Here is a 12,592-nt window from a genome sequence, read left to right on the forward strand (position 1 = left end):
ACCCCATATATAACTCTGATACTTTGTAGATGTACCCCATATATATATATATATATATATATATATATATATATATATATATATATATATGTATATATATATCCTTTATACTACTTTTATTATCACCTTTTATTTAGAACAATGAGTTAGTGATACGTTCCCTTCCTAGGTTACTGGGAATCATTAGTATAATTATGTTAATCATGATTTGTTCTTCTGTTATAGTATATAGTATGTTCTTTCTGTTATCGTGTATTGTATCTTCCTCCCTGTTTCTCTTTATAGTATGTTCTCTATGTTATCGTGTATTGTATGTATCTCCCTGTTTCTCTTTATAGTATATTCTCTCTGTTATAGTTTCTAGTATGTTCTCTCTGTACTAGTGTAAACTGAACCCCTAAACTATACCTATTATAGTTTACTAGTATGTTTACTTGAACTGTTACTGACTTGAATAAAAGACTCATTTTATCTAATAAGTTATGATTGTACTTTAAAAATGGAGTTTTATGAACTATAAAGTAACATAACTTAAAAAGAGTTTTTGAAATGTTTTGATCACTCATGAACACATAAGCAATCCTTTAAAAGATGTTTATAACAAAACATTTACACAATTATCATTGTGTTCGACTTGTATCCCCCCTAAAAGCATTTAAATCAGTTTAAAAGGTTGATTATATGGGTATGAACTCACCTTATGTGGGTGATTTAAACGAATAAGCGTGTAAGGATGATAAGTTCCACGAATGAAGTCCCGAGACACAAACGAGTCCTAATGACATATAATGGCATATATTGACATGAATTTAGTGTTAAAAAGTAACTAACATGCAAGGAAACACCCTTAGGGACTAGGAAACACTTGGACCAAGTGTTAGAATCACATGTGATTCATCAAAGGGGTGTATACGAGCACACTATGGTGTGTACGGCCATGGGTGTACGGCCATGGAGTGTACGGCCGTACACTCATGGTAACTTAGGCACAAAAGGGTGTTTGAACAATGGGGAAACTTGTGGGTCGATTGCTCATCAAGAATATGAACTAGATTCTCACTTTGGAGGCCCTTTTGGGGTGTTTTGAGGGGTGTACGGCCATGCAAGGGTGTACGGCCGTACACTCCTTATGTTCCAGCCAAATGGTCGATTCTTGGGTGCTTAACAAGAGATCCTAACGTGTACTAAGCATAGGGAAAAGATACTTACATTATGGAGGCTTGAATAGGGTTCACAGCCACCAAGAACAAGTGTGTGTTCTTGGTGTTCTTGGTGAAAGATGAAGATCTTGAAGATCCCAAAAAGATGATTTCCATGGATGAAATCAAACGGTGATACATGATTAAGAAGGATAACAACAACTAGAGGGAAGAAACACTTACGTTTTTGAAGATCTAGGATGAAGAACTCGATGATACTTGAGAGAGAATCGATTTTCTAGGCTTGGAAGTTGTAAGAATGAAGAATAATGAAGGATACCCTACATATGGGGGGGGGGGTGTACGGTCAACATGGGTGTACGACCGTACACCCATGTGTACGGCCGTACACTCCCTTGGATAGAGTGTTTGGCTCGATTTCAACGCGAAGAACTTTAGCTGACACTTCCCTGAGCCCATAACTTGATTGTACTGAGTTTTGAACCCTTAAAATGATCCTTAGTCATGCTAATTGATAGCAGAAACGAGTCTGACTCTCGATTGAACTGAATGGCTGGACTTACGAGGCAAAAATTTCCGGGTTGTCACATCATCCCCCTGTTAGATGGAATTTCGTCCTGAAATTAGCTTTCTTAGCAGTACTACTGGGTTTGTGCTCCTCTGATTGGCGGAATACCCACTCGTAGACCTGGGCAACTTTGCCCTAATGTCCATGATAGGATTCATACCTGGTCCATCTATCATTACCTCGTGTATACAAGTCGTATATAATTAGGATTAGTAAGACGGTCGGATGTGCGACTCTGCCCCAGGTGCACAACCAAACAAGGAACATGAGATAGGGCGGAAGCACACATACTAAATCCGCGTAATCATAATCATATACCACCCCTCGCGTATACACTGAATAGTGATAGGTGGGCTGTATTCGTCCTTAGCCTCTGTGCTTGAACTTGGTCTGTTGAACGAGTGGTATTTCGGGAAGGTCTGCGGAACATATGGCGGCAAGGCTTCGGAGGGCAAAGTACTCTTCGCATGAGTACTTCGGGGTTTAGAATACGAGGTAGACGATTCTGAAGTCTGGGTCGGACTGTTGTTACGAAGGACGAAGGTTTCGTGAATTTGACGGTCAAGGCGATAGAAACATATGAACTTAGTATGGTGAGGACCACTCCAATTCATGACGAATGATAGCAACGAACTCTTTTCTGAACAAAAGTTTGGCCGATTTGAAAGAAACGTCTGTTATACGATGATGTATCCCTAGTGTGCTCGACAATGTACTATGTGTATACTTTCTAGTGCTTTCTGTTTTCTCCTTGATGTTAACACTTATACGTATCTTACCGCGATGAGCGAGTACATACTGTGAAAGTGCTTTGATAACTAGTGTCGATACTTTATACTACGATCCTCCTCGGTACCACTACGATCGCCTGGAATATACAAGTTATGAATAATTAAGATGAATTAGACAGTCGACTGAGTAACTCTGCCCCAAATCCATAACCAAACAAGGAACAGGAATTAAGGTGAAATCACTCACTCTAAGTCTGCAAAATATTAGCTATGCACAACCCTGATGTACATACTAAGCCATTATAGCCTCTCTGAACGGATCTTTTAGTTCTCTTAAATACTGTGACTTGTTTTGATAAGTGAGTTATTATAATTACTTTTAAGTGTTTTCCCCAAGTTTTAATCTTATATAAATATAAATTAATTTTTAAAGTAGTTAGTTTATTTCGAAAACGTACCGCTGCTCGCTGGCGACTCCGGGGTAGATTCTCCTGCGGTGATCATCAGAATTCATCCATCCGCTCCTGAGTTCTTTGTTATCGGGCAGCCCCTCCTATAGTGCCCATTCTCACCACAGCCATAGCAGGCTTGGTTTTCTTCAACTCCGGGGACTTGGGAGATTGGTTGAGCCGGTGCCCTGTAGAAACGGACTGTGTGTCCCTTTCTGTGGCAGTTCAGGCACTGTATTTCCCGACATACTTCGGTGTGGTGATAGTTGCACTTTCCACACTTTGGGAAAGTTCCAGCATATCGATTGGCAGATGCTAGAGTAGCAGGTGTTGTGGCGACGTATATAGTACCCGTTTGTTGCTCATGCGGGGTTTCCTGTGCTGTTCGCTTCTTCTTCCTCTTGTTCCCCGACTTCCGTTTATAGTCATCTCCCCTCGATGGCTCGGGAACGGGGACTACCACGCCATGGCGGACTCCATGGTCAATGAGTCGTTGGGCCAAGCGTTTGGCATTATCGAATGTAGTTGGGTTAGAAGACAGTACATCTCCTTGAATCGGGGTAGATAAACCCCAGATGTATCTTTCTATCTTCTTGTTCTCCGTGGTAACCATCCCGGGGCATAACGCTGCCAGATCGCTAAACCTGTCAGTGTAGGCCACTATGTCTGAGCCGACCATAGTGTGCTCCCATAGTTCTTGTTCTAGATTTTGAACTTCGCCCATCGGGCAGTATTCTTCCAACATCATCTCTTTTAGGTTCTCCCAACCTATTGAGTTAGCCACTGATAGGGTCAGTGACTTAACATGACTATTCCACCATGTTAGGGCTCTGTCGGAGAAGGTGCAGGCAGCAAACTTCACTTTGCTCCCTTTTGGGCACGAACAGATTGCGAAGACCGAATCTATTTTCTCGAACTATCGCATCAGAGCGATGACTCCACCATTTCCATTAAAGGATTTGGGTTTGCAGCTCATGAAGTCCTTATACGAACACTCCCTTGGGTGTCCGTGAGTAACTCCGGGGTTGGTTAAGTGGGTACCACTACCAGATCCGAAGGTACCACTTTCGCCGATGTGAGCTAGAGCAGCTGCCACTGCGACTGATATCGCTGCTTGAAGAGCAGCAGGATCGAACTGTGGAGGAGGTAGTGGTGTTTGAGTTAGAGTTATCGGAGTAGTGCGCCTATTTGATCTATGAGGAGGCATCTTTGCTAAAAGAATACAAAGATGAGATGGAATAAGTCTATAGTAGTAGATATAAGCCGAAAGCTGAAAGACAAGGTTATCCTAGTTCTGAGTGTATCTGATTCTGACTTTCATAGGGTTCTGGAAACAATTCATAAAGGAGTCTATACAAAATAAACTTTATGAATCAGAAGTGGCTATCCTCGAATGAATATCTGTGACTTGAATAACTGTTACCAATTGCAAGAAAAGAAAATAACCCTAACACATAGTGTGAGCAGTGTCTCCACTCGCTCATTAAGTTAAACAAGATTATTATTTATTAGTGTGACGCATAAGACGTTTTGGTTACTTCGGCTGATCCTTCTTTGAAAACTTCTCATGAACCTGCTCTTGTTCGTCCTTGACTCTTCTGCTGACTGCTATGAGGAAGTGGTTACATCTATCTGGGTTTGTCGTGCGAGAATGGAAGTGTCTAAAGAATCTATGAGATTTAAGTGAAACATTATGGGGTGACCCTTACAGAGTCCTCCTATAATTGCACAATGTATACAAGTTGTATATAATTTAAGATTAAATAGACCTTCGAATAAGTGATCCTACTCGAAAACCACAACCAAACAAGGAACAGGTAGTGCAGCATAGATCACAAATTCTAAGTCTATAAAATCTCAATTATATAAAACCTTGGGAGTATACATTGCAAAATTATAGACCTATCCGTAAGGGTCTTTTAAGTTATCACATAAGTTATTTATATAGTGCCTAAAATACTCCTATAGTATTTTAATGTAATGAACTTGGTATGTTTTAAACTTGTTGTCGTCTTATAGTATCATAAAATACTCCCATAGTATTCTAACCTTATGTACTGATCTAGAAATCCCTTGACCAGCGTTAGGTAAGTTTTAAGACTGTTGCAACACCACATCACTCCCAAACACATGTCGGTCACATCTCAAATGAATATAGTTGATCAGGCTATATTGATCCTAGATATGATTACATAACTGTTCAGGTTTGACCGCAGTGTTCAACCTTTAAATACTTCTGTTCTGTTCTTCTTTTGATACTTGTTCTAGTATGTATATATGTATAAGCATGTATGTATACTTTTAAGGTATTGTTATATTTTTAAAATATAATATTATCCAGAGCACTTCGGCCCCATTATATTTATAGTTGTATATCTTTTATCGGTTGATATACTTAGTTCACTATAAACAATGCTCTGATACCAATCTGTCACACCCCAAAACCGGAACGGCGGAAACGTTCGGGGGCGGAGGACGTCATGTTTAGTATCACAAGACATGCATCATAGTAATCAAAGTAATAAACAACAATTTTATTAGAAAGAAAGTGTTTACAAAGTATGTGGTTCACATAACATAGACTACAAAGTAAATAACAAAACAAGACATGAAGCTATTATGCTCCATCTTCTGAATCCCAGTGCGCGTACCTGTCTACTGGTCTCCTGAGAATACAGGTTATTTTGAAAGAGTAGATCAACATTTAATCTGGTGAGTTCATAAGATTTTAGTGATGTAAGTAAGTTGTAAGTTCTGTTTAGAAAAGTTCGCCTGTTCCTCTAGAAAATCCTATATTTCCTGCTTTGATGAAAGATAAGTAAAAATGACTCTACAATCCTTTCTATGAGTACTAAATGGATACAAGTTATATAAAACCCAGAGTAAACAAACAATTGGTTGTGTGTATCTGCCCTAAGCCCACAACCAAACAAGGAATAGGGAATGAGGCGGAAGGCACACATCCCATTGTTTGTTAGATCGTCATTGTATATAACTCTGGTGTATTCACTTGGTACTCACAGAGTTAACTGTAATAGTTCCTTTATAATTGATGAAAACATTCTTTAAGAAAACCCTTATTTCTTTTAGTAAAAATGGTAACCACAATAGTTCCTTCATTAATCACTTATTTTATACTAGCTATATATAATCTAATATCGAACAGATAGTTAGTTGTGTGAATCTGCCCTAAGCCCACAACCAAACAAGGAACAGGAAGTAAGACGGAAAGCACACATCCAACTACCTATCGGATATTAATAATATATAACCCTGATGTATAAACTAAGGTATTATAGAATTAACCACCTAAGGTCCTTTAAGTTATACTGGTTTAATAAAAATGGATTAAACCTTTACTGGTAAGTTTCTAGTTTTGTCTACCAAATGTTCTATTTGAAAAGTATGTTTTGTACTAGAAAATGGTGTATTGAATTAGTATACTATGACCTGGCCCATAACTGGTACTCCTTATGATTACTTGGTGTATACGGAATATATATATAGCTAAGATCGGATAGATAGTAGGTTGGGTGAATCTGCTCTAAGCCCACAACCAAACAAGGAACAGGAAATGAAGCGGAAAGTACACATCTTACTACCTGTCGGATCCTATTAATATATATCCCTAATGTATATACTAAGGAATCATAAATTTAGCATTATAGGCCCCTTCCTACTGAATGTACTAGACTTGACTGTTCTGTTTGTCGCTTGTAATTTTTCCCTAGTTTATAACTATCTTAACTCGAAAATAGTTTGCATTAACTTTCAAGTGGAACTATCACAATATGAAAGTAATGGGAAAAATGAAAGTATACAGTTGTCTTTTAAATTGACATACTGAAGTACTTGTTCATGTTACTAGTATGTTATGCAGCGTTGTTCTATTGTTTAGATAATTACTAGGAGTAATGAATCCTAATCCTATACTCTTAACGCTTTTATCAATACTGTTGTGAGTTTTGTATATATTTAAGTGTTTTATTTATTAATGTCCGGTACTTTATAGATGTACCCCTTTATAAATAACTCCGGTACTTTGTAGATGTACCCCATATATAACGCCGGTACTTTGTGGATGTACCCCATATATAACTTTGGTACTTTGTAGACGTACCCCATATATATATATATATATATATATATATATATATATATATATATATAAATCATGGCATATTGTAGATGCACCATATATATATATATATATATATATATATATATATCCTTTATACTACTTTTATTATCACCTTTTGTTTAGAACAATGAGTTAGTGGTACGTTCCCTTCCTAGGTTACTGGGAATCATTAGTATAATTATGTTAATCTTGATTTGTTCTTCTGTTATAGTATATAGTATGTTCTTTATGTTATCGTGTGTAACGCCCCGTTCTAAAAGTATTTATTTAGGGATTTCCGAGATCAAGAGTAAGGACGTTTCGGTCTTTTGTGGGCAATGGGTTTTATTCGAGAAGGTTTCGGACCGGGGTGTGTTGCTAGAAGCGTAGGGCTTCTCGCCACCTTTGCGTGGATATAAAGTTAGTCGGGAACGGATTTAGAATAAAGGAGTTATGACATTTTAAAGAAAGTGACATTTGTGACCCTTAATGGAAAAAGTTGTCGAGGTAGGCCATGCATGCAATTGGGACATGCGTGGGTACGCTCAACGTAATAGAGTAAAGGATCGCGGGTGCAAGGACGCGTACGCCCAGCGTACTAGAGGTACGCCCATCATACGTTGTCATTAAACCCTAATTTTAGGGCCAGCCACTATATAAAGAACATAAAGGATCAACCCCAGCCTCCTTATCTGTTCCCTTATCCTCAGAAAAACCCTAGGTAGCCGTTCCACCTCCATTGTTGGGTGTGTTTGGCTTTGTGGAGCTTAGTTTGGCAAAGAAAAGCTTAGAGGAAGAAAGAAGAGGTTGGAAAAGAAGGAACCTTGGTGGCTGGAGCTTGTAGATCTGAGATAGCACCACCTTTTGCAACTATTTAAAGGTATAAAGCTTCTTGCTTGACATCTATTTTGTGTAGATCTAAGTGTTGTGAAGTTTGACACCATTCTTGTCCCAAAAATCCCCAATATGATGCATGATGTGTTTTGGTTAAGTTAAGCTGTCCTTTCAGACCATAGGAGAGGTCTTGAGTGAGAAAAATGAGGTCCCAATGGCTTTGGTTGTCCCATGTGTGAAGTTGGAAGGTCTTAATGTTGGGTTTTGAGCATTCTAACACTCCTAAGTGTACATGCAACCCTAAATACCTTGGATCTATGTTTTCTCTATTATACATGCAAATATGAATATCCAAGGTATTATCCTAACTAGCATACCAAAACACCGATACTAGGATAATAAAATAGATAGAATACATACCTTGTTGTTGTTGCTTGACTCCATGTAGCTCGAGAGCCTAGTGCCCCAAGTGTGACACCTCAAATGGTTCACACAACATCACCAACACATGGAATAACCAAGAGAAGAAGACATACATGTTCAAATCGGCTAGCCCTCTCACATATATATCACTAGTGCCAATTTCTTGAACTAAAGGGGTTCTTATATAGTGTGGCTATTAGGGTTACACCATGTAACTCATGACTTACCCATTCCTTATGCTCCATGGGTTTTAACCTCCATGGAGTATCCATGGATCACCACATGGGTTAAACCCAATATAAGGAATCTTGGATCATAAGCCCACATATATAAGAATGAATGATTTACACAATCAATCCCCATATATTTAATTAGTCTCTTTTTGATCACTAAATTAAGTCCAAATTAATTCTTGATCAATACTAATTAAATAACATGATTTCATATTAATATATTAGAACTTATAATATATTAATATGTCACAAAACGTCTTTTCCTCATAAACGGTCTATCCAAATGTCCTGATGCCATGCAACCCAAATGGACCATGACGAGTCGGGTCAAGTACATACCAATTATAGTTATGGACTTAGACACTAATCCAACAGTCTCCCACTTGGATAAGTCTAAAACTATTATTGCGTATGACTTCAGGAACCAACTGGCAATCGTAGCTCTCAAAAGCCGCTGTCGAACTCTGACCTTGTAGATGAACTCTGACCTTTGTCAATGACTTGTCCATTAGATAAGGGATCATATACTCCTCCATTCTAGATATCATATGGACTGAGACATGGATTATAATCATTCTCTCTGTCCATTTGTTGTTTCCCGATTTCCGATTTATGACGACTGACTAATTGAACAAATCAAATCAGTCCAGGCCCGGCCGAGCACTTACGTTTGTCATCACCAAATCATCGAGGGGCCCACAGATATCGCTTTTATCCCGAAGGTAAAAGGAATGGATAAACTTCGACTCATATGGCTTGTTCTACTACTTGTTGAATCATACACAAAGGCACGTTTTATAACATCGAGTTACCAATGCGTTTTCTTGCAATCAATGTATAACCAAATCATAGTAACAACTCATATCTCTAGGTTTGAAGAATATAAGATATTATCGTCTCATGATCACTCGTGATAAAATCCATGAAGTGATTCCACTGAGCGCGGGTTGAATCCAATACTCAGAACTTATGAGCACTCATGAGTGTTGTAGCCCTTTGTCCAACATCTTAGACCTCTACAAGCCAACCCATGACAGTCTTAATTCATATCTACTTCCAACATATGACCGACTGTGGATGGTTTGAATAACTTAGTCATCCAGAACAATGACCTAGTTTATTCTGGAAGTCAAAACATGCAAAATGAAACACAAGAATAATTGAATCGAATATGGTATCAAAACCTATGAACATAAATAAAACACCTTTTATTTATCACCATATGATTACACATTATTCATTGTATACTGTTTCAGCTATCAACTTTATTCTTGAATTTAAAACAATAGTTGTCCCATGCTCCAAGCATGTACACTATGTTTTCTAAACACTAGTCATGCCATACACCAAGTATGCATACTATGTTTGTCTATGATCTTTACTTTGTGAAATAGATCAATTGAACATAACTCCAATGATCCTCTTTTCATAGTCCCAAATCCTTACTGCAAATGCAAGAATTCCAAATTCATGCCATTTACTGAAATCTGTTAGATTCTAAACTTATATGCATTGATCCTCTTGTAATGATTATGCACAAAGTCAGATAGACTTGACAACAAACATTACAGAGCATTCCAAAGGAGATCAACTCCTTGGAAACATCCTTCTTGCATTAAGTTTCCTAATCTTACACAGATTGAATAATTTCTAACTTTGAAACATTTCCATATTCCATTTTGACTATCACTTCTGAACAAGAGTTTCCTCCTTACAGATTATGTCAATATGGTCCTTCCAGAATTATCATTATACTTCCAACTGTCCTTGAGCAACCAATCTTTGATAAACCTTAGATTGTCCTCGACAATTGTTTAATCCTTTTAGTCATATCCAATTCTAGACCTTTTCCCTTCTTAATGCCCCAGACATTTGGAAAATTTTAGTAAGGATGAATATATCACATGTAATCGATCCTATATCCGAAGCATATGGGACACGATTCATGATGTCTCACATAAAGACTAAACCAGTCTTTTGCTATAATATTTCCATTTCAATTTGCCAAGTTCTCATAATTCAGATTATGAAAAGGGATGCCGTAATCATAATCGAATTTTAGAACGCAAATAATGGACCCATATATAGAATTTCCTTATGTTGAGCCATTCCAACATGAAATTCATATATATATCCTTGACTAAATACGATTTAAAACCTCAATCTAAACTTTTAGATTTGAGATGAAGTATAATTTCCTCTCCGTTAATTATAGCAAAACAACTTTTTCCCAATTGAAACCTTTTGTTTTCTATAATTAACATTGCTAACTTGCAACCTTTATCATAATTATCATGCTCCCACTAACACGATGATTATTAGCATAACACTTATGCTCCCACTAGCTTTGACATGTACTCAGAAATCAGCTGAACTTCTAGAACTTTATTGACTTTCTTACCAAAGTTCAGATTTCTGATACTAGATTGCTTTGATAAAACTTTATCAAAATCATACACCTTGCCTTAGATAGCACACTTGTGTGTCTAAACAATTTTAAGAACTATGAAAAGGGATGCCGTAATCATAGTCTCAATTGTTTAGACCTTTGCCACTTCTCACAAGTCCATGTTAGTGTGCCGGTTAACCACACATGCTCCACTAACGACTTTGAGAATGCAAATATCACAATTGCTATCTAGCTAAAATCTACTTAGTGAAAGTGTTTCCTCACCATCATTTTCATGAATCGGAGAGAAACCTTATGACACTTAGATTTAATGGTGTATGTGTTCTTATCCATGTGAATTGTCAAAACCATAGTCACAAGACAAGGATAATGACAAATTCAAACTCATATGGACTGAACTCAATCTTAATTTCTTGCCATGTGGCAGCTCAAGGGTCTGCCATTGCTTCCAAGTTGTTATGCAACCAATTGAGAACTTCCAAAACTCCTATGCAAAGACAACTTTAACTGGAATGGGCACAGAATATGTCAACACGATAGGTTATAAACCTCCAGTCGTGTGCTAGTGAAGAACTTCATGTTTTATTCTTGATTAGTTCTTGAGACTTTCAAGACCTTTAAGACTCCCACTGTCCTCTTGACATATAAGACTTTCTTGTCAGATATTCAAGAGATAGTGTGGATTCTAATCAAGACAAACACTTCACACAATTGGCCTTAGTTGGTCTTTGTTTTATCCAAAACATCACAACTTACCAATTTCAAATGTACAAGAGTAGAAAACTTTTACTCTTACATTTGATAAGTGTTTTAAACCTTCTTTAAGACATGTCACTCAAGTTACAATCTTAGAGTATAACTCTAAGAATTGTTTTTGGAACGAAGTATGAATCATCTTCTTGATTTAACCACTTCAATAATTCATAAGTCCTCTTCTTAACTATCAGAATGCACTTAGAGGATGAATTGTGATAAGGTCTCAAAATCATTAAGATGGTCTTAAAACATGATACTAAAGTACTCTCCCATCTTTTCAGATTTGAGAAACTTTTATCTTTCTGCCTAAATTGATTCTTCTTATTCGCTCTGCCATACATTGGAACCTTTTCCAATGTCTCAGAATTACACTTAAGCTTGTAAGTATAACTATATTTACTGAGCTATAGTAAATCATGACGAATAGTCTTATCGATCTTTTGTGGTGGACATAACCAGTGCACAAGAATGTGTACTCGATCACTTAGTCCTTTACTTGACTCACACATCCATGTGAACAAGTAGTTAGTCTTAATTTTTTTTCCAATGCTTGAAAATTCTCATTCATCATGCTATGCAACTTGCATGATTCCAAGTTTCTATCCAACTGAAACTTGGGTGATGAGAATCTTTCCTTATTTGGTAAATTTAGACACTACCACAAATGAATGAATCAAATTCATATTTCCACTCTTGCTCTTAATGGAATCTTATAAGCAACAAAAATTTTCACTAATGCCATTGTAAGGATATTTTAAAATAAATAAAATCAAATTTTTTTTTATTTTAAAACTTTACGGAAAAACTCATCCTTACAATCCATATGAAAACTTGTTGTTATCTATTCCTAAGCAAAATATCATAACTCTTAAGAAGTAGCTCAAGAATCCGATCTTCAAACTATGTGA

Source organism: Lactuca virosa, chromosome 7 (genome assembly GCF_052849685.1).
Source record: "Lactuca virosa cultivar CGN04683 chromosome 7, Lactuca_virosa_CGN04683_v6, whole genome shotgun sequence".
Taxonomy (NCBI): domain Eukaryota; kingdom Viridiplantae; phylum Streptophyta; class Magnoliopsida; order Asterales; family Asteraceae; genus Lactuca; species Lactuca virosa.